Below are 23,025 nucleotides of genomic sequence, written 5' to 3' on the forward strand. Positions count from 1 at the left end.
GCTTATCCAGGACCGGAATTTCTCTGCCTCCCCTCCCCTGTTGCTCCTTGCTCTGGGGACATTTAGCCATCTACCAAAAAGGCAGGAGAGAAGCAAGGGAAATACAGCTTAGTTCGAGGCCGACTGACTTCACAGGGTGGTTCGCAGTTTGTTTTACTTGGCCTGCCTTGGAGCTGTTTTGGGACATATGAGGTTCTTCAACCAAGAGGCCTTTTCCAGACCTGATTTCCCCTTGGAATGACACATTATCCTCCCTTCCAATATAGTGATTGTAAATTCCTGCCTGGGGAGCAGCAATTGCTTTGAATTACACACTATTTGAATAACCCAGTATGGGATTAACAAAGCCTTATTGTCCTGCAGTCCTCTACTGAAATTTGCGAGAATAATTTCTGGTGACATTACTTTTCCCTGCCTAGCATTTGACTATGCAAAGACCACTTCTCCGCACTTTAATTGGTCCTTTTTAGTTGTATGTAATAGAAACCTCTTTTTACCATTCTACCAACACTGAACAGGATGAAATAATACTATCAGGGTTTTTTTTTTTTAGTTCACCTTTTTCCTCCCTTTCCCTCTCTGGCACGTTTACTATAATTCCACACCTTAAGAGTTTCTCAGTTTTTTTGTGCCTAAAATACTACTTCCTGACCACTATATACACATGCAAGTACGCACACTGTAAGGCAAAATTTAGGATTCTCTCTTTCACAATATGTGTACATGCTATTTTTTAAATAGACCTCAGGAGCACAGAGTAAAAACAGTGATTATCCCCGGTTTGTGACACAACTCTCATTGTTGGTCTGGAAATGCTATTTTAAACATGTTTTTATGATGACTTGAGGAAACCCATTTACATTTACTCTATTCCATTTCTTAAAAAAAAATTCTCATTTACTTTTTAATCATCTGCAAATAAAACTCAATAACTAAGAATAAATCTACCAATATTTACTTCCTAACCAAAGTTATTTCTGCCAGTACCAAAACGGATCTCTTTACAGTGACAAAGTCTAAAGGTAGGACTATGAAAATGGTGAGACCAAGACATTATTTACCAATAAAATAGATCTCTATAAAAGCTTCTGATTCTGCAAATGTGAAACCAAAAAATTAGAGCTATAATGGATTTTTTTTCTAGCTGGTTTTAGACCAGTTACATCTCATAAAGATTATAAAGATAGGAAACTAACTTGAAACCAAAATAACTACCAAGAACACTTTGTATGCCATTAATAAGTAATAAAAATCTATGCACTGCTAAATGAAAATATAAAACCTGATTATTTATGTAAAACATTAGGCCCACATAATTATCGCTCCAAAAAACAGCTTAATAGCACAATATTTTTAAAACAGCCTTTAATGAAATCCACAAAAAAATAATCTTTACCCATCTGTCCCCAAACTATCTCCTCAGATCCTACACCTAAGTTGAAATTTTTGTTCCAGACGGAGTTGGAAGGTATTTCAGATATAGTTATAAGAAGTATGATAAATTAGTATTTTCAAATCATTCGATGATGACCATGAACTCAGCTAAAAAAACCAAAAAAATAACAAGTCTAGAATCTGCACTGAGAAGATTTTAATCTATACAGATATGAGCCAGCTTTTCCCGTTTTTCAAACCAGAGACTTTGAAGCATTTCCTCTTAGAAAAAAATAAAAAGAAATGGTGTTGCTGCTGTTAGTCATTTCATTAGCAAGGAGATAGAATTAATTCCTTTAGGGAACTTGTTTCAAAGTTGAGGTGTAGATGAAATCCAACGCCACACAACTGGAGTTGAGTGGGCCTTATATAGACACTTGGCTCACAGGCAGCATAAACAAGAAAGTTCAGTAAGCTCAAACAAAGCTGAGGCCAAAATCACGTAGTGATTTGTAGAGGAGCAAGAGGTAAATACCATAAACAGACGCTAAAGTAAATGAAAATCTTATGAGCAGGTTAAAAAAAACTAAGAGATTTAGAAGAACTGCTGTCTAGCCCAGGTTTTTTTTTCCTCTCATACGAGTAGTGCATGACAAACAAATGAGTAGGAAACAAAATGACAGGAAACTTGAAGTATAAACTTCCAGACTTCTGGTAACATGGTTTATAACAGGGCTCAAGTATTCAGGCTTGCTTCTAAATTAAAAAGAAACAAAACAAAAAAATCCCAGTTTGAGCCTAAAACATTTCATATTTGGTAAACTATTTGGGGAAATTCCATCAAATCTACAGGCCAAGTAATTTTATTTATTCTTACCCTCCAACCTTTCCATTTCATTTTGCTTCAGCAGTTGTTAAAAAACCGAGTAGATAGCTGGGATAGACCCAGGAGCTCTCTTCTCCAAGAAAAAAGCTACGTGTGCATCCTAGGCAGATAAGAAAAGTCTTTTTCTTCCAAGCTCAGGCCCTTGTCACTGTTGAGGACTGTTCTCCTTACTCCTATCTCCTTCGGACTGCCATATACCAACCACTCGCCTCCCTGGCCACCAGGTGATCACACTGCTGGGAGGTGTGTTGAGAGCCCGAGCCACTGGTGGCCGTGACTAGTCAGGCAGAGCTCTGAGAGCCCATGAGGTCTCCCACATCACAGCTTTTCCACCCTTCCTTCCTCTACTGGAGGTCCACCCTGCAGTGACGTGACCTAGCTCATTATGCTGCCCTGGTGCCTCAATTCCCCTCATTAGGACCGAAGACCTGCCCCTTAGCTGAGGTTACTCTGTCTGGCTCTTTGCCAGCTATATGCCTCCCTATCCACCCTGCCACTGCCCCCATGGGCTGGGACTCTGCTGGGAGTAAGTCAATTGCTCAAAAGCCATGACTCCTTCAAGACTTTGGTTCACCATCCAGTCATTTCCCCCTGCTTACTTTGCTCCCTGAAGGTACTGATGGTTGCCTGGACCAAATGCTAGTTTGCATTATCTACTGAGCCCACCTGACTACCTTTTCCAGAGCCAGCCTAGCCAGCCAAGTTTGCTCCCCTGCCTGCCTCTTCCCACCAGCTGATGCTGCTAAAATGTTGATGACAATAACAGTAATTAATGATAGTTAAAAAGATTAGTCTCTCAGAAACTGTCTTAGGTGTTTAATATACTTATTTATTTAATAATGACTATAACACTTGGAGAAACCAACACTAGGAGAGGTTAAATGACTTGCTCAAGGTCACCCAAAGAATAAATAGCACAGCTGGAATTTGAACCTACATCTTTCTGATGCCAGGTATATTTCTGCTCTCAATTCCAACATGTGGGTTTTTTCCCCACACCAAGCAATTTTAAGGCACCAACTGGGTGTCCTACAATTCAACTCAATTCTGACACCATCCATCTGGAGATGGCATCAAATCCCACAGGTTAAGGGCTCAGTGCTACAAAAATTCGCACCCCACCCCACTTCAGACGCCAATCACAAGAACGGTAGTCACCTGTGCTTCTGACCGACGGGCTACAGATTGCAGTTTCCACCAATCCCTTCCTTGGGATCCATTAATTAACCACAGCGGCTCACAGAATTCAGAGAAACATTTTACTTACCAGATTAGTAGTTTATTATGTAACTCAGGAACCGCCAGATGAAAGAGCTGCAGAGGGCAAGGTGGCGGAAAGGACGCAGAGCTTCCATACCTTCTGTGAGCGTGCCGCTGTCCTCAAGACTCCTCCACCTGTTCACCAACCCGGAAGCTCTCCTAAGCCCATCCTCTTAGCTTTTTCTGGAGGCTTCATTACTTAAGCATGATTGATTAAATCATTGGCCACTGGTGACTGAGCCCAACCTCCAGCGCTTCTCCCCTCCCCTTAGGTCGGGGGTGGGACTGAAAGTTCCAACCCTCTAATCACGTTGTTGGTTCTCCTGGCAGCCAGTCCCCATCCTTAGGTGGGATCTAAAAGTCATCTCTTAGACTTAACAAAAGGCACCTTTATCACCCTCATCACTTAGGAAATTCCAAGGGTTTCTGGAGCACTATGCCAGGAACAGGGACAAAGACCAGATATCTATTTCTTATTATAAATCACAATATCACACCGGGTAAATACTCTTAACCGCAGGCCAAGGGTTCGCAACATTCACTTTGCCGCTACATGGTTCCCATGCGCTTTATGTTTGTTGGGGGAAGCACACCTCTGGGGCTGTGCAGAACCTCAGCTCTACGGCCTCCCAGTGGGCCTTGGACACCATCTGTTAAAAAACTGATGTCTCTGCCTCTCTTATTTATGCTCCCACTACTTCAGCTGGCTTGGCTACCAGTAGACTTGGCTTGTTGGCAACGATCAAACTTTACACCTGAGTGCAGCCATCCATCTGCTCTCGGGCCCACGTAGGTTTCCCTGGGATCTAGGAAGCTCCAAATCTGAGGGTTCTGGCCCAGGTCTTTAATTTTACTACTTAGAGCTAAAACTCAAAGAACTGAAGTAAGTTGTCCCGTGTCACACGACTAGTTAATGGCAGGGCCAGGACTGAAGTTTCATGGTGCCCAGGCCACCCTGAGTAGGCTAGAAATAAGGGAGGCCACATTTTGCAGCAGGGCTTTTGATGGCAAGCTAGATTGCTTGAATCTATGACCCTTGCCCCTGTGGTTTTAATCTCTGACATGGAGCAGCAAGAGAGGCCTAACGAAAAGGATGGCAATATTGCTTATAAGAAGCAAATTGTTCGGGAAGAGTTGCTGCTACCACCCGTCGTTGGCAAGGACCAGGACTTTGTGAGTCTATCACCAGTCTGGAAGCCAGAAAGATGTTCATAGATGTAGTCACACATCGTGATCTGATTTACATCCCAGGGCAAAAGCAATTTCATGATAAGGGGAGCAACTTTAGCTGAGAATTTACTACACACCAGAGACAGCTCCAAGTAAGCATTTTATATGCATTAACTTGTTCAACCCACACAACCACCCTGTGAAGCAGATGCTTTATCATCCTCATTTAACTACAACGAAATTGAGCCATAGAGCAGTCAGGTAACTTGCACAAGATCACACAGCTAGGAAGAGGCAGAACCAGGATGTGGATGAAGCTGTCTACTTCTAACATCGATACTCCTAACCCGTGCTCCAGACTGGCTTTCATGGGAAATGGGAATGGACATTTTTGAAACCCCAAAAGACATAGGGATCCCCACTGACAGGGGACTATGGATAACCTTCATAGCCTGCAATTAGCGTTTCAGAGCTTTTCACTTTGCTCCAGGAAACTGTTATCCAGCCCCATGTGGTTTCTAGGCCACTCTCAGCGTGCTTTATGGCCACCTCAATTCCTAGGTTAAAGTTTAAAGCAGATAAGGTGCAGAGAAACATAGAAAAGGAACCAAATAAAACTACCAATAAAACAAAAGTTTGGCAACTTTGAAATCTTGTTGCATAACTCCTTGCTTGGGAAGAAATGCTCAAAAATCAACAACAGGAGGAAAAAACAGGATGTTAAAAAGCACTTTTATTATGTTTTTAGAAGCTTACTGCCAGACTATAACTATTTCTGCCAAAAATAACATACTTAACTCCCTACAACCTACATGATTTGGGGTTTGCTGGGAATTTTGTGGGATTTTTTTTTGGAGTGAAACCGTAAGTTCCCACCAAGTTCAGTTTCAAAAAGAATGTCCCAGAAATGAACGTACATCCAGGGAAGGAGTCTCCTGGGTAGAAACAATGGTCCTACAGCCCCTACTGTGAATGATGTGTCCCAAAAACCTTTGGCTTAGAGAATGGCATCTTCCATGGGGTTCCTTCAGTGCACCTGCAGTGACTGCAGGTCTCCTTTGGAAGGTCTCTGTCCTATGGGCAGGGGATGCAAAATGATGCAAGATCATGAAGATGTGGGAAGGGCCCAGGACCGGGAGCCCAACAAAGCTGGGCTCAAATCCTGGATCCACCAACTCCTATCCTCATCTGTGAGACGAGAATAAAGTACCATCCTGCACGACTGCTGTGAGGGTGAAATGAGGTATCGTACGTACATGGCTCAGCACAGTGTCCAGAAGTAGTAGCTTAAGCCCTTCCACTTGAGAAGACTGGATAGAGCTACATCACTGCCAGCCAGGAACAGAGAGAGCGGGGAGCAAGACCCTGAGGGGGCAGAGGGGTGGCGGAGAGACTGAACGGCCCAGGAGCGAGAGGAAGAGAAGAGAGAAGGACTCGCTCCTTTCTGTCCTCCAAGGTGTACTTGGTGGGGACAGATAGAAGATTCCAGGGGCAAAGAAAAAATTATTTTGCACCATCCAAGAGCCAGATTTTTCAACTAATTAAGTACCACTCTTCCAAACGTTGAAAGCATAACAAAGGGGTCCCCATTATTGTTACTGAGTGGTAGGATTTTTTTATGTTTCTGAAACACTGGTTTTTTTTTTCTCCAAGATTTTTTATTCCCCTTGTGCCACCTCTCCATCTGAACAGACAAATCATTCTTTGCTCATACCTACCGGACGGGACCTGAGAGCAGAAAGCACAGAATTTTGGAGTTTCAAAAGCCTGGGCCAGTGGTTCTCAAAGTGCAGTCCCCAGCCCAGCAGCATCAGCATCACCTGGGCATCACCTGAGTGCTTGTTAGGTAAATTCTTGGGCCCCACCCAGACCTGAATCATCAGTTCTGAGGATGAGGCCCAGCAGTCTGCCTTTTTTTTTTTTTTTTTTTTTTTGGCGGTACGCGGGCCTCTCACTGTTGTGGCCTCTCCCGTTGCGGAGCACAGCGGCCATGGCTCACGGGCCCAGCAGCTCCGCGGCATGTGGGATCTTCCCTGACCGGGGCACGAACCCGTGTCCCCCGCATCGGCAGGCGGACCCCCAACCACTTCCCCACCAGGGAAGTCTGTCTTAATAAGCCCTCCAAGTGATTTGGATGCAGCAACATTTGAAAACCATTGGCCTAGGCCCTTATGGACTGGAGAGGACTAATATAGGCAGCAGATTCAGAAAACATGAGGAGTGAAAGCAAAGCTCCTCACCCAGATTAGGGAAGTATTCCCCAGGCTGAGGAATGAGGGGAGATAGAAAGGAAGTGATGAGAGAGGTAGGGCCGGAAGTGAGTGCCAGCCTGCCTCTGAGTGAGCTCTGTGCTTTGTGCCAAGGGGCTACAGTGGTTGCCATCTGGCAGGTGTCTGGTGAGGACTTACACTTGACAGCAACCAGGCTTCCTCCATTGCCTGACAGGCAGGAGAAATTGTTGGGTCTCTGTCCTCCTTATTCCACATGGACAATCCATCCTTGCAACAGCCTGGAATGCTCATCAGCCTGAAGGAGGTCAGGACCCTGGACCTCTAGTGGCATGGGGGTGGGGGAGGAAGAAAGGCCTTGCGGTTGATCTTGGCTGGGGCTGAACAGAACCAGTGCAAGATTACCCAGGAGCCAGGGCAAAGATAACACCCCAGTTATAATCCCTACTTGCGAGGGAAAGGTATTGTCATTGAATTGGATTGTCCATTGCTACCTCTTCCTGGGGTGCCTCTCTGTGTTTCAGAGTCTGGAAAGCTCACAGCTACATCTCGCAGACTCCCTCGTAGCTGAGCCTGTGCAACTCACTGATTGTGTGAGTTTCAGAGGGCAGAAGTCAGTCAGAAGCCATCAGCCTTCTCTGGTCAAACTTGCTCAGTCAAGCTTCATGTCCATAGCGGCAAGGGGGCGTTCCCAATCCTAACTTGCACATTTCTCAAGTACGGCAACTGCAGTGTGTTCATGAACTCAGTAGCTCCAGGGACAGCCCCCTGATGCCCCACCCTCCTAAGTGGGAGAGAGGTTACAGCTCCTGCAGCGGGGGTGGGGCTGGGGGGAGCCTGTTCTCTGGGTTTTCAGGGAGTCATTCCAAAAGGCACCAGCCCACATGCCTGTTCCTTCAGTACTTCCAACTATTTTATAAGCACCACCTTCCCTGTATTACTTTCTTTTGTGCTTAAATCCTAGTCTGGTTCATATTTCTTGCGCTAAGGATATACTATTCCAAAAATGGGGGCGGGGGTGGCTGCCTTTAAATTTAACTGAAGAATCAGGACATTTGTACAGAAATGCTTATGGGTCCAGAAAACCATGCCATGTACCAAAGGAGCAGCATGGACAGCGCAAGTCTCAGAGGCTCCGAAGCAAGAACACTCACCATACCAGCATTGTTAGGCTTTGCAGTAGGGTGGGACTCGAAGGAAATGTCTTCAAAGACCTCGCAATGTGCTTTCTGGCTGATTTTCCTATTTCAGCTGACCTTGACCTTTGCCTTGCTCCTGCTTCCTCATTTCCTCCTCCATACCTTCTCTTGTGTAACTGCCCGTGGCGCTGCTCTCCTTTTCTCCTAAATATCAAGCCCCATTTCTCCTTCCATGTTTTTACCAGCGTGACTCGTTTCAGAATAGGCATGAGTCTGTATGTTTCAAGGAAGTTCACAGTTTGCAGCAAGCGGGACCAAATGGATGTCAGTTATTTCAGGATGTGAGCCCCTGCTGATGGCCAAACATTGTCCCAGGTGTATAAGAACTCCCCAGAGTTTCTATTTGTTGATTGTTAGGGGAGCTTCCACTGTTTGAAGGTAGCTCAAGAAGCTGACCATGGAGATTTCTGCTGCTACCCATGCCTAATGAGTATTTGATGAGCTCTGTCCACAAAGAACAGAAATTTGAAATGACCCCTTCCAAGCCTGGAGAGCCAACCTCAACTGACCCTCCCTATAAGAAGCTTTCTACGTGAAGACTCCAGCTTGGCAGCAGGACGTGCTTTAGTATTTCAGTGAAACCACATTCCTCCAGGCTACACCAGCCGTGGGTACTGCTTAGAAGTATGCTCTCCCAACACCTCTTCTCTAGTTGGAGGCGCCATGAGCATTTCTCTTGTGGCTCTCCCACCACCTGTGCTCACTATGTCACTGCACTGAGACCTCAGCTCCCACTTAGGAAGCTCCTGTCCCTGGTTTGCTGTCTTAATAAGTCTCCTTTTGGTGAGATCAAAGCTGTATGTCTGTTCTGCTCCAAGTGTCACTCCTGAAGAGAGAGAATTATGGGCCTGTATGAGTTAGGGTTTTCCAGAGAAACTAACACGTTGTGTATATACAGCAAAGGAGTTTTATTTTAAAGAATTGGCTCATCTACTGTGGAGGTTTGGCAAGTCCAAAATCTGACAATGGAGGCCAGTAGCGGACTGGAGACTCAGGAAACAGTTGTGGTTTGAAACTGCGGGTTCTGCTAGCAAGCCAGGAACAGCTGATGCTGCTGACAAAGTGGTAAGGCAGTCTGCTGGCAGAATTCCCTCTTGCTGCAGGACGGTCAGCCTTTTGTTCTATTTAGGCCTTCCGTTGGTTGCATGAGGCCCACCCACATCATGGAGGGCAATCTGCTTTATTCAGAGTCCACTGATTTAATGTAAATCTCATCCAAAAACACAGGAACAGCCAGAATAATGTTGGACCAAATATCTGGGCACTGTGGCCCAGCAAAGTTGACACACAAAATTAACCATCATAGACCCTTGTTACTAAGTGACAGGGGAGAATTATCTCATATTCTTTGCTCTTGCTGCATCCTTTCTCTGGTGCAGTCACTTCATCACAGGTTTCCCCGGCCTGTGCCCCTGATCGGGTATGGTTTCCCTTGGAGGTCAGTGAAGGGGAGGGGTGGAGGTGGAAGAGGGATGCTGGGCTGGAAGTTAATTAGAGGAACGTTGGGCTCAAAATCTGCTCTTCTGGGCTTCCCTAGTGGCACAGTGGTTGGGAGTCCGCCTGCCAACGCAAGGGACGCGGGTTCGGGCCCTGGTCCGGGAGGATCCCACATGCCGCGGAGCGGCTGAGCCCATGCGCCACAACTGCTGAGCCTGTGCTCTAGAGCCCCCGAGCCACAACTACTGAGCCCGCGTGCCGCAGCTGCTGAGGCCCATGCACCTAGAGCCCGTGCTCTGCAGCAGGAGAGGCCACTGCAGTGAGAGGCCCGTGCACCGCGGTGGGCAGGGGCCCCCGCTCGCCGCAACTGGAGAAAGCCCGCACGCAGCAACGAAGATCCAACGCAGCCAAAGTAAATAAATAAATAAATAAATCTTAAAAAAAAAAAAATCTGCTCTTCTCATGATTTCCCAGCCTGTATGCCCACAACAAGCCAGAGAATTCTCTGCCCTCAGGTTTCCTGCCACAGCAACCTTTCACCCCCAGGTCAGAGGAAGACAATTTCCCAGCCTTCACCAACATCTTGGCTCCAGAGCCCAAGTTTAGCCAACAACTGCCTCTCCAAGGAGCCAAATCTCCAGCTGGTCAGGCCCAGTAGCCCCCAGTGTGAGTGCAAAACTTCCTGAATCCACGCATGTGGTTGAGTTGAGCCTTGGTGACATTAGTCATGTTTATTGTTGATGGAAAACAAGGAAAGCTGTAACCAAGTCCTCACTGTGGTTTTTAACTGTTGCTCACTAACTGTAATAAGACTATAAAAAAGGCCCCAAATAGAAACTGTTTATACTGTCGGGGTAAATAGGATAGGAGACCAGACTGCTCCTTCAGTGATGCCCGGTAGTCTGTCTCCTTCACTGGAACAAGTTCGTGTATACACCCTCCCCAATGCTGCCTGTGTATTTCCTGTTTTACTGACATATAATTCATGTTTCATACCATTCACCCGTTTAAAATGTGTGACTCAGTGGTTTTTAGTATATTCACAGAGTTGTGCAACCATCACCACAAAGAATTTTGGAACATTTCATCACCCCCCAAACAAACCCCAAACCCATATACAGCCACTCTGACTCCTCCCCTCCCCGCAAACTTCCCAGACCTAGGCAGCCACTAATCTACTTTCTGTACCTATGCATGTACCTATTCTGGAGATTTCATATAAATAGAATCATATAGTATGTGGCTCTGACCAATTTTTACAAACATAAAATTAGTTTTCATCTTGTCATGATGACAAGATAACCGGACCCAAACATTCACTTCCCAGAGATACTGGTCACATGGCTCATCTCAGTGCAACAGGCAAACAAGCATCTAAGCAGTAAGAAAGTCAGAAATTCTGAGTTTCTAGCAGCACTAAACAGATGGAAATCCTGGATTCCGTGTAAATTTGATTTATGGTCAAAAGAAATCTCAAGGAGTGTTTAATGGACAAGACACTTGCGATCACATGAAGAGCCCACTGAACAGCTCCGTCGGGCAGGCCAGGTGGCAAATCTCCTGGAGTCCAGCTGCACCCTTTAAGATGTATTTCTTGGGAAATTAACTCTCTTACCACTTGCAATTCTCTTCGCAAGGGGAATTCGGTAAATATGAAATAGGCATTTTATGTCTATGTCCTGATTGAATAAGAAGAGGGGGCAGAGGGTATAAAATCAAATGTGCACAGTATCAGAGCCTGACCTGAGGACCAAAGACCCAGCTCGTGCTGTCCTACGATGTTGTGCACTTGGCAGATTCCAAGAAGGAAGTGCTGAGAATTGAAGTCAGCGCTTTGAAATGGTGAGACCAGCTAGCTATTTAAAACAAAGGAAACACTCACTAGCCTGCTCTCAGATCGCCTCTCTCTGGGTCCTGGGGTATGATTTTCCTTTCTCAGAGTCTGATAATTATAAAACATTGCTTAAAAAGAAATGAGTTCTTTTTTTTTTTTCTTTCTTTTTTTTTTTTTTTTTTAAGAAATGAGCTCTTAAACATAAGAGTTTAAGAATTCTTTGGCTGGTACACGAGGTGAATCAGGACCTGTGTTTGTGACAAAGCTCCCTGTAGAGGTTACAGAAGGCCAGCCCACTGGAAAAAGGTACTGCCCAGATGAGGAAACCTGAGCTGGAAGGGAAAAAATGACTGAGTTTACATAACAGCAATGACTGAAGTGAGAGAGAACGGGGAGGAGGGTGGAGAATGGCCCTGACGGTGGCCTGTTCCAAGCACTGCCTGGAAGTCAAATCCTCTCTCCATAAAGAACTCCGATGATGCCTAAGCTTTTGCGCAAAAGTTTCAGCAACACAAGACCATGACTACTCCCTCTCTTTCCTGAAAATTTATACAAATCTCAAGTTACTTCATAGGCCCCTGAGAAAATGCCGTTTGCCTTCCCTGATAGCCCATGCCTGGTCAGAGGAATGAAGAAAACAAATCACTCAGTTTATCTAGTCAGTTAAGCTAGCAGACTAATATAGATTCCAAAAAAGGAAAAACCTGGAGCAGGGTCATTACTGTATAAACTGCCTTATACTGTTCTTATAATCCCTCATGATTTCTTCTCTCCCCATCTGCGTTTTAATCTTGAAGGTGGGGAATGTGTATTTTCCTTCTATACTGTTATTCACTGTGTCTGGCACACAGGGGACACAGAACTCTATCATTTTAGGTTGGCGGTTTGAAGCTGGGAAGCCAAATACAGGCAGGCAACGGTGAAACAGGCAGAAGAAGTGAAATTTTTAACAAGTTAAAAAATCAACTTGCAACTAATCAATAGTTAACTGTAGCTTCTTGAAACCCATCCCAAGACCCAAAAGTGTTTTAGAAATTAATCCCATGAAATGTGTTGACATTTAGTTCACATTTTGTGAACTAAAGCAAAGTCACAGTTTTATAAGGAATGTATATTTTAATGAGTCATGTGTGTAATCCGTTGAAAGAGTCTAGAAAGTTTTCTTTTTCTTGGGTGGGTGCAGAGGTGTTAAATGAAGTTGAAAGACCAGGAAAGAAAATACTAAGGTCCTGTGTTGAAGAAGCGTTTTCTAATTCTGGGAAGGAAAAAAAAAAAATCCCCAAAACTTCATGCTGCTTTCTGAAGTGCTACAGCCAAAGAAAATAATGTAGGTATAAGTTGAATTAACTAAGATGAGTACAAAATAGTGAATATGTTCAGAAGTGGGATATTATGATAAGTGGAAGAATTAGTACCTGCTCAGGAGAGAAGTTTGGGTCCTGGGACCCAGAGTGAGGAAGTTTGTCAGTAATCAGTCGAACTACAAAAGCAAAAGAAACGCACGCTAAATCCAAAATCAAAATTAGAAAGTAATTCAACACCCATTTATGATAAAAACACTCCAGAAAGTAGGCACAGAGGGAACATACCTCAACATAAAAAAAGCCATATATGACAAACCAAAAAGCCATATACGACAAACCCACAGCAAACATCATTCTCAATGGTGAAAAACTGAAACCATTTCCTCTAAGATTAGGAATAAGACAGGGATGTCCACTCTCTCCACTTTTATTCAACATAGTTTTGGAAGTCCTAACCATGGCAATCAGAGAAGAAAAAGAAAGAAAAGGAATCCAAATTGGAAAAGAAGAAGTAAAACTGCCACTGTTTGCAGATGACGTGATACTATACATAGGAAATCCTAAAGATGCTACCAGAAAACTACTAGAGCTCATCAATTAATATGGTAAACTTGCAGGATACAAAATTAATGCACAGAAATCTCTTGCATTCCTATACACTAATAATGAAAGAGCAGAAAGAGAAATTAAGGAAACGATCCCATTTACCATCACATCAAAAAGCATAAAATACCTAGGAATAAACCTACCTAAGGAGGCAAAAGGATTATACTCAGAAAACTATAAAACACTGATGAAAGAAATCAAAGATGACACAAACAGAAGGAGAAATATACCATGTTCTTGGATTGGAAGAATCAATATTGTGAAAATGACTATACTACCCAAAGTAATCTACAGATTCAGTACAATCCCTATCAAATTACCAACAGCATTTTTCACAGAATTAGAACAAAATATTTAATAATTTGTATGGAAACACAAAAGACCCTGAATAGCCAAAGCAATTGTGAGAAAGAAATATGGAGCTGGAGGAATCAGGCTCGCTGACTTCAGACTATACTACAAAGCTACAGCAATCAAAACAGTATGGTACCAGCACAAAAACAGAAATATAGATCCATGGAACAGGAGAGAAAGCCCAGAGATAACCCCACACACATATGGTCATCTTATGTTTGATAAAGGAGGCAAGAATATACAATGGAGAAAAGACAGCCTCTTCAATAAGTGATGCTGGGAAAACTGGACAGCCACATGTAAAAGAATGAAATTGGAACACTCACTAACACTGTATACAAAAATAAACTCCAAATGGATTAACGACCTAAATGTAGACCAGACACTATAAAACTCTTAGAGGAAAACATAGGCAGAACACTCTATGACATAAATTACAGCAAGATCCTTTTTGACCCACCTCCTAGAGAAATGGAAATAAAAACAAAAAGAAACAAATGGGACCTAAAGAAACTAAAAATCTTTTGCACAGCAAAGGAAACCATAAACAAGACGAAAAGACAACCCTCAGAATAGGAGAAAGTATTTGCAAACAAAGCGACCAACAGGGGATTAATCTCCAAAATATACAAACAGCTCATGGAGCTTAATATTAAAAAAAAAAAAACAACTAACAACCCAATCAAAAAATGGGTGGAAGACCTAAATAGACATCTCTCCAAAGAAGACATGCAGATTGCCAAGAGGCACATGAAAAGCTGCTCTACATCACTAATTATTAGAGAAATGCAAATCAGAACTAAAATGAGGTAACACTTTACACCAGTTAGAATGGTCATCATCAAAAAATTTACAAACAATAAATGCTGGAGAGGGTGTGCAGAAAAGGGAACCCTCCTGCACTGTTGGTGGGAATGTAAATTGATACAGCCACTACAGAGAACAGTATACTATGGAGAACAATATAGAGCTTCCTTACAAAATTAAAATACAGCTACCATATGATCCAGCAATCCTACTCCTGGGCATATATTTGGAGAAAACCATAATTTGAAAAGATACATGCACCCCAATGTTCATTGCAGCACTATTTACAATATCCAGGACATGGAAGCAACCTAAATGTCCACTGATGGAAGAATGGATAAAGAAGATGTGGGATATATATATATATATATATATATATATATATATATGTACAATGGAATATTTCTAAGCCATAAAAATGAACAAATTAATGCCATTTGCAGCAACATGGATGGACCTAGTGATTGTCATATTGAGTGAAGTAAATCAGACAAAGACAAATATCATATGATATCATATGATATTTAGATATAGTGAAATCTAAAAAAAATGGTACAAATTAACCTATTTACAAAACAGAAATAGAGTCACAGATGTAGAAAACACACTTGTGGTTACCAAGGGGGAAAGGAGGTGGGGGGAGGAGGGATAAATTGGGAGATTGGGATTGACATATACACACTACTGTATGTAAAATATATAAGTAATAAGAACCTGCTGTATAGCACAGGGAACTCTACTCAATACTCTGTAATGACCTATATGGGAATAGAATCTAAAAATGGGTGGATATAGGTATATGTATAATGGATTCACTTTGCTGTACACCAGAAACTAACACAACATTGTAAATCAACTATATTCCAATAAAAATTAAATTAAAAAAATTAGAAAGTAGAAATTGGGGGATGGAAATACTGACCTTATGAAATTTAATGTTTAAGTTGCCCCTCCCCCCAGATGTGGCCACCCCTAATGGACTGGCCATTTCTAAGTCAGTGGTTCTCACCTAGCATGCTTGAGACATTGACCAGGAGGTTATTAAAAAGTCAGATGCTAGGGCCCAGCTCAGATCTACCAAATCTGGGGAAAGGTTTCTGATTGAATTTTTTTTTTTTTTTTTGTGGTACGCGGGCCTCTCACTGCTGTGGCCTCTCCCGTTGCAGAGCACAGGCTCCTGATGCGCAGGCTCAGCGGCCATGGCTCACAGGCCTATCCGCTCTGCGGCATGTGGGATCTTCCCGGACCAGGGCACGAACCCGTGTCCCCTGCATCGGCAGGCGGACTCCCAGCCACTGCGCCACCAGGGAAGCCCCTGAATATTTTTCAAAAGCTCAACAGGTGATGCTGATGCAGTTGGGTCTATGGACCATACCATAAAGATACACTGAAGTAGACCACTGCTATGGACTGACTGTATCCCTCCCAAATGCCCATGATGAAGCCCTAACCCCCAGGCAATGATATTTGGAGATGAAATATTTAGGAGATAACTGCTTTTAGGCGAGAGCATGAGACTGGGGCCCTCATGATGGGATTGGAGAAGAGACACCCAGGTACTCACTCCTTCTCCCTATGTGAGGACACAGCCAGCAGGCTGCTACTTTTGATCAAGGAAGAGGGTTGTCATCAGGAACTGATTCTGCTGACAACCTGATCTTGAACTCAGCCTCCACAACAGTGAGAAATAAATGTCTTTTGTTTCAGCCACCCATCTTTGGTATTTTGTCGTGGCAGCCCGAGCTGACTAAGACAAGCATGAAGTAGATACATGAAGTTGAGCCCCTCTGTAACGCTGGGAAAGCTGCAGTCATATCATAACACATGGGGTTTTTCAAATATTTTGAGGTCGTACTTTCTACACAAGTTCAAACTTATATTATGCTAGGCCTTGGGGGACCCGGCTGTAAATGCTGAGTCAAGCATCGAAGTCAGGGTCGGTGGGAATGGATTTGTTGAAGATGAACTCTTTGTTGAAACTCTGTCCTAGACAGACAGACCATTCCTTTTTTGCAGTACTTAGCAAGTTTTTTCTTCTTATAGTGTACATGCTTGCTTGGCCACTAGACCATGGGCTAGCTTCAAGGAGGCAGTACCATGATTGATCCATTTCTGCAGCCCCAGAGTTTAGCTTAGTGCTTGGAACACAGGAAGTGTTCAATTAATGTTGCATGAAATGCTTGTTACGTAAATTATACCTTCAAATCTTTTGAAGGATAAAGTTTTCTGCTCAAAAAAAAAAAAGCAACAACAACCCTTTTGATTATGGACATTTTCAAACATACAACATTAGAAAAAACAGTAAAGTAAGCTCCTGTGCACTCGTCACCCTGCTTAAAAAATTATCAATCCATGACTAATCACGTTTCACCTATATCCTTCCACTCCCTATATCCCCAATTTCCACAACACACATGATCATTTTGACAAAAAATCCACACATTACCTCATTTCATCCATATTCCTCAGCATCTATCTCTTTGATAAAGACAATTAAAACAAAAGAAAACAGGACAAATATAACCACAATCACATTATCAAACTTGAAAAGATTAACCATAATTTTAATACTATCAAATATCCCGTAAGTATTCATATGTTCCCAATCGTATCATAAATAATATTTTTGTTTAGGTCTGTCTGAATCAGGATCCAAAGCCCACACTTCAAATTTGGTTGATCTGTCTCTCAAGATTTTTAACCAACCAATTCCTTCTTTCTTCCTGTTCCTTCAACTTTTTTTTTTTTTTTTGCAACTTTTTGTTGTTGTTGTTTTTGAAAAAGCCAGATTATTTGTCCTGCAGAGATTTCCACATTCTGGACTTTTCTGATTTTATTTCTGTGGCATCGTATTCCCCTAACATGTTCCATACTCCTGCAAACTGGTAGGTAGAGTCATATCTAGAGCCTTGACAAAATTCAATCCCTGCCCCCCACCTCCCACCCTCTGCCCCACAATGGCTTATTTTTGGTAGGGGGTGGGGACAAAAATGCTTCTGTTATGGTTACTATTGTTGTTGGGTTTTTTTTAACTTTTGAATTTTATTTTATTTATTTTTTTTTATACAGCAGGTTCTTATTAGTTATCCATTTTATACATATTAGTGTATATATGTCAATCCCAATCTCCCAGTTCATCACACCACCACCACTCCCCTGCCACTTTCCCCGCTTGGTGTCCATACGTTTGTTCTCTACATCTGTGTCTCTATTTCTGCCCTGCAAACTGGTTCATCTGTACGATTTTTCTAGGTTCCACATATATGCGTTAATACATGATGTTTGTTTTTCTCTTTCTGACTTACTTCACTCTGTATGACAGTCTCTATCTAGATCCATCCATGTCTCAACAAATGACACAATTTCGTTCCTTTTTATGGCTGAGTAATATTCCATTGTATATATGTACCATATCTTCTTTATCCATTCATCTGTCGATGGGCATTTAGGCTGCTTCCATGACCTGGCTATTGTAAATAGTGCTGCAGTGAATATTGTGGTACGTCTCTTTTTGAATTATGGTTTTCTCAGGGTATATGCCCAGTAGTGGGCTTGCTGGGCCATATGGTGCTTCTATTTTTAGTTTTTTAAGGAACCTCCATACTGTTCTCCATAGTGGCTGTATCAATTTACATTCCCACCTACAGTGCAAGAGGGTTCCCTTTTCTCCACATTTCCCTTTCCAGCATTTGTTGTTTGTAGGTTTTCTGATGATGCCCATTCTAACTGGTGTGACGTGATACCTCGTAGTTTTGATTTGCATTTCTCTAATAATTAGTGATGTTGAGCAGCTTTTCATGTGCTTCTTGGTCATCTGTATGTCTTCTTTGGAGAAATGTCTGTTTAGGTCTTCTGCCCATTTTTTGATTGGGTTGTTTTTTCAATATTGAGCTGCATGAGCTGTTTTTATATTTAGGAGATTAATCCTTTGCCTGTTGATTCGTTTGCAAATATTTTCTCCCATTCTGAGGGCTGCCTTTTTGCCTTGTTTGTAGTTTCCTTTGCTTTTCAAAAGCTTTTAAGTTTCATTAGGTCCCACTTATTTATTTTTGTTTTTATTTCCATTACTCTAGGAGGTGGATCAAAAAAGATCTTGCTGTGATTTATGTCAAAGAGTATTCTTCCTATGTTTTCCTCTAAGAGTTTTATAGTGTCCAGTCTTACATTTAGGTCTCGAATCCATTTTGAGTTTATTTTTGTGTATGGTGTTAGGGAGTGTTCTAATTTCATTCTTTTACATGTAGCTCTCCAGTTTTCCCAGAAGAGACTGTCTTTTCTCCATTGTATATCCTTGCCTCCTTTGTCATAGATTAGTTACCATAGGTGCATGAGTTTATCTCTGGGCTTTCTATCCTGTTGCATTGATCTATATGTCTGTTTTTGTGCCAGTACCATATTGTCTTAATTACTGTAGCTTTGTAGTATAGTATGAAGTCAGGGGGTCTGATTCCTCCAGCTCCGTTTTTGTTTCTCAAGATTGCTTTGGCTATTCGGGGTCTTTTGTGTCTCCATACAAATTTTAAGATTTTTTGTTCTATTTCTATAAAAAATGCCATTGGTAATTTGATAGGGATTGCATTGAATCTGTAGATTGCTCTGGGTAGTATAGTCATGTTCACAATGTTGATTCTTCCAATCCAAGAACATGGTATATCTCTCCATTTGTATTATCTTTAATTTTTTTCATCAGTGTCTTATAGTTTCTGCATACAGGTCTTTTGTCTCCCTAGGTAGATTTATTCCTAGGTATTTTATTCTTTTTGTTGCAATGGTAAATGGGAGTGTTTCCTTAATTTCTCTTTCAGAATTTTCATCATTAGTGTATTTTTCCCTGTAATTTATTTCTAATCTCATAGCATTGTGGTCAGAAAAGATGCTTGATATTATTTCAGTTTTCTTAAATTTACTGAGGCTTGATTTGTGACCCAAGATGTGATCTATCCTGGAGAATGTTCCGTGTGCACTTGAGAAGAAAGTGTAATCTGCTGTTTTTGGATGGAATGTCCTATATATATCAATTAAATCTATCTGGTCTACTGTGTCATTTAAAGCTTGTGTTTCCTTATTAATTTTCTGTTTGGATGATCTGTCCATTGGTGTAAATGAGGTGTTAAAGTCCCCCACTATTATTGTGTTACTGCTGCTTTCCTCTTTTATAGCTGTTAGCAGTTGCCTTATATATTGAGGTGCTCCTATGTTAGGTGCATATATATTTATAATTGTCATATCTTCTTCTTGGATTGATCCCTTGATCATTATGTAGTGTCCTTCCTTGTCTCTTGTAACATTCTTTATGTTAGAGTCTATTTTATCTGATATGAGTATTGCTACTCCAGCTTTCTTTTCATTTCCATTTGCATGGAATATCTTTTTCTATCCCCTCACTTTCAGTCTGTATCTGTCCCTAGGTCTGACGTAGGTCTCTTGTAGACAGCATATGTATGGGTCTTGTTTTTGTATCTATTCAGCGAGCCTGTGTCTTTTGGTTGGAGCATTTAATCCATTCACGTTTAAGGTAATTATTGATATGTATGTTCCTATGACCATTTTCTTAATTGTTATGGGTTTGTTATTGTAGGTCCTTTTCTTCTCTTGTGTTTCCTGCCTAGAGAAGTTCCTTTAGCATTTGTTGTAGAGCTGGTTTGGTGGTGCTGAATTCTCTTAGCTTTTGCTTGTCTGTAAAGCTTTTGATTTCTCTGTCGAATCTGAATGAGATCCTTGCCAGGTAGAGTAATCTTGGTTGTAGGTTCTTCCCTTTCATCACTTTAAGTATATCATGCCACTCCCTTCTGGCTTGTAGAGTTTCTGCCGAGAAAGCAGCTGTTAACCTTATGGGAGTTCCCTTATATATTATGTGTCATTTTTCCCTTGTTGCTTTCAGAAATTTTTCTTTGTCTTTAATTTTTGCCAAATTGATTACTGTGTGTCTAGACGTGTTTCTCCTTGGGTTTATCCTGCCTGGGACTCTCTGCGCTTTCTGGACTTGGGTGGCTATTTCCTTTCCCTGTTAGGGAACTTTTTGACTTCCCTAACATGGGAAATATTTTCTCGGATATTTCTCTCTCTCTTCTCCTTCTGGGATGCATATAATGCGAACGTTGTTGCGTTTAATGTTGTCCCAGAGGTCTCTTAGGCTATCTTCATTTCTTTTCATTCTTTTTTCTTTATTCTGTTCCGTGGCAGTGCATTCCACCATTCTGTCTTCCAGGTCACTTATCCGTTCTTCTGCCTCAGTTATTCTGCTACTGATTCCTTCTAGTGTAGTTTTCATTTCAGTTATTGTATTGTTCATCTCTGTTTGTTTTTTCTTTAAATCTTCGAGGTGTTTTTTCTTTAATTCTAGGTCTTTGTTAAACATTTCTTGCATCTTCTCGATCTTTGCCTCCATTCTGTCCTGGATCATCTTCACTATCATCATTCTGAATTCTTTTTCTGGAAGATTGCCTATCTCCACTTCATTTAGTTGTTTTTCTGGGATTTTATCTTGTTCCTTCATCTGGTACATAGCCCTCTGCCTTTTCATCTTGCCTATCTTTCTGTGAATGTGGTTTTTGTTCCACAGGCTGCAGGATTGTAGTTCTTGCTTCTGCTGTCTGCCCTCTCATGGTTACTATTGTTGCATAACAAATTATCCCTTAACTCAGCAGCTTAAATAACTTTTTAATTTTGCTCGTGATTTTACGGGTCAGGAATTTGGGAAGGAAAACAGGTATGGTTTATCTTTGCTTCAAGGTGTCTGGGGCCTTAGCTGGGGCTAAAAAACTGTACACACACCACAATACCAATATTACTACTGCTATATGGAATATAGTTTTAAATTTCTTTACAGTTTGTTATGGGTTGAACTGTGTGCCTCCAAATTAATATGCTGAAGTACCTCAGAATGTGACTGTATTTGGAGATAGGGTCTTCCAAGGGGTAATTAAGGTTAAGTGAGTTCATTAGGGTGGGTCCTTATCCTATGAATGATCTTGTTATAAGAAGAGGAGATTAGGACAGAGACATGCACAAAAGACTGTGTGAAGATACAGGGTGAAGACAGCCATTGACACACCCAGGAGAGGAGCCTTGGAAGAAACTGACCCTGCTGAGTCCTTGATCTTAAGACTTCCAGCTTCCAGAACTGTGAAGAAATAAATTTTTGTTGTGTAAGCCACCCAGCCTGTGGTACTTTGCTATAGCAGCCCTAGCAAACTAAGACACAGTTCCTTTTTATCTTTAGGATGTATCATAGTAGGGATAGAGTCAATTTAATATATGAAGTTATTAGAAATAATTCCTTTCTGTATAGTTGCCACTAATTCGATACACAATTAGATTCATTTGTTTTATTTACTCTCAATCTTTAGGAATTTCTTTTTTTTAACCCTTTTACTAAATTTTGCTTTATTAAATTTTGCTTTATAATTATTTAAAGCATAGACATGGTTCCAAAGTCAAACCTACAAGATAAAGTACACTGACAGAAGTCTAGTGTCTTACTTCTCTCCCCTTCACTCCATCCCCCCCTCTCCTTACAGATAACCAATTTTACCAGTGTTTGGTTTATATTTCCTTTAAAAAAGGCAAATACATATAAGTAGTTTCATTTCCCTTTTTCAGATATAGTAATATACTCTACACACTGTTCTGCATCTTGCTTTTTTTCACTTAACAAGGTATCCCAGAGATCATGTTGATACACAGAGCCACTTCTTTTTTTACAACTGCACAATACTCGATTGTGTAGATGTCCCTTATAGATGGACATTTGTGTTGCTTCCAGTCTTGTGCTATTATATAAAGTGTGCTGATAGCTTCTTTGAGTGTCTGAGACTTTAGGATGAAATCTCATTAAATCTGCCAGTGTCCTACATCCATCCCTGTCTCAAAGTGAGCTGTTGGTATAGTTTACCCTGATTGCTAAGATATTCCATCTTCCACTCTTTCTTATCTCATTTGGTATAGGAACTCCTTAGCATGAATAACTCAAGCCCCTATATTCAAAATAACACCCATTGCGGTTTTGAAGAAAAAAAGCAGCAATCTCTAGTTCTGCAACTTAGTCTCCTCCCCCTCCCTCCTTCCTCCCCTAAGTAAGACCAAACAAAGTCAGGGATTGTAGGAATGTTTCTCGTTCAGCATTCCTTAGATCTGGACGAGGAGTCAGACCACATCTTAGGTACCATCTCCCCATCACTCGTGTGGAGAGCAACCTTCCAGTTCACTTACTTATTTACCAAATATTTAATAAATGTTTGCTATGTGTCAGACACCATGCTAGGTGCTAAAGACAAAGCAGTGAATAAGACAACCTCAGTTTCTATCCTCCTGGAGCTCAGACAGTGGCCCTTAGATCTTGTGACTGGCTGAAGCCATTTCAGTCAACACATAAAACAGCACTTACTCATCCTTCTCAAGGAGCTCACAGCTTCAAGAATATCATCATCTTGGGCTTCCCTGGTGGCACAGTGGTTGAGAGTCCACCTGCCGATGCAGGGGACACGGGTTCGTGCCCCGGTCCGGAAGATCCCACATGCCGCGGAGCGGCTGGGCCCGTGAGCCATGGCTGCTGAGCCTGCGCGTC

General features: G+C 41.9%; 1 protein-coding gene across 6 annotated transcripts in view; it reads left to right on the forward strand.

The window, feature by feature from the left end:
• LOC117313575 (uncharacterized) overlaps positions 1–23,025 on the forward strand; it is a 101,376-nt gene that overhangs the window by 29,847 nt on the left and 48,504 nt on the right. The window contains exon 3 of one of the 6 annotated variants that reach the window (XM_073810191.1): positions 9,655–10,663. The exons of the other annotated variants lie outside the window; for them this stretch is intronic. The gene's annotated coding sequence lies outside the window, so the exon portion shown is untranslated. Of the gene's footprint in view, positions 1–9,654; positions 10,664–23,025 lie in introns of those variants that run through there. 6 annotated transcript variants of the gene reach the window in all.

This window comes from Tursiops truncatus, chromosome 9, assembly GCF_011762595.2.
Source record: "Tursiops truncatus isolate mTurTru1 chromosome 9, mTurTru1.mat.Y, whole genome shotgun sequence".
NCBI classification, from domain to species: Eukaryota; Metazoa; Chordata; class Mammalia; order Artiodactyla; family Delphinidae; genus Tursiops; species Tursiops truncatus.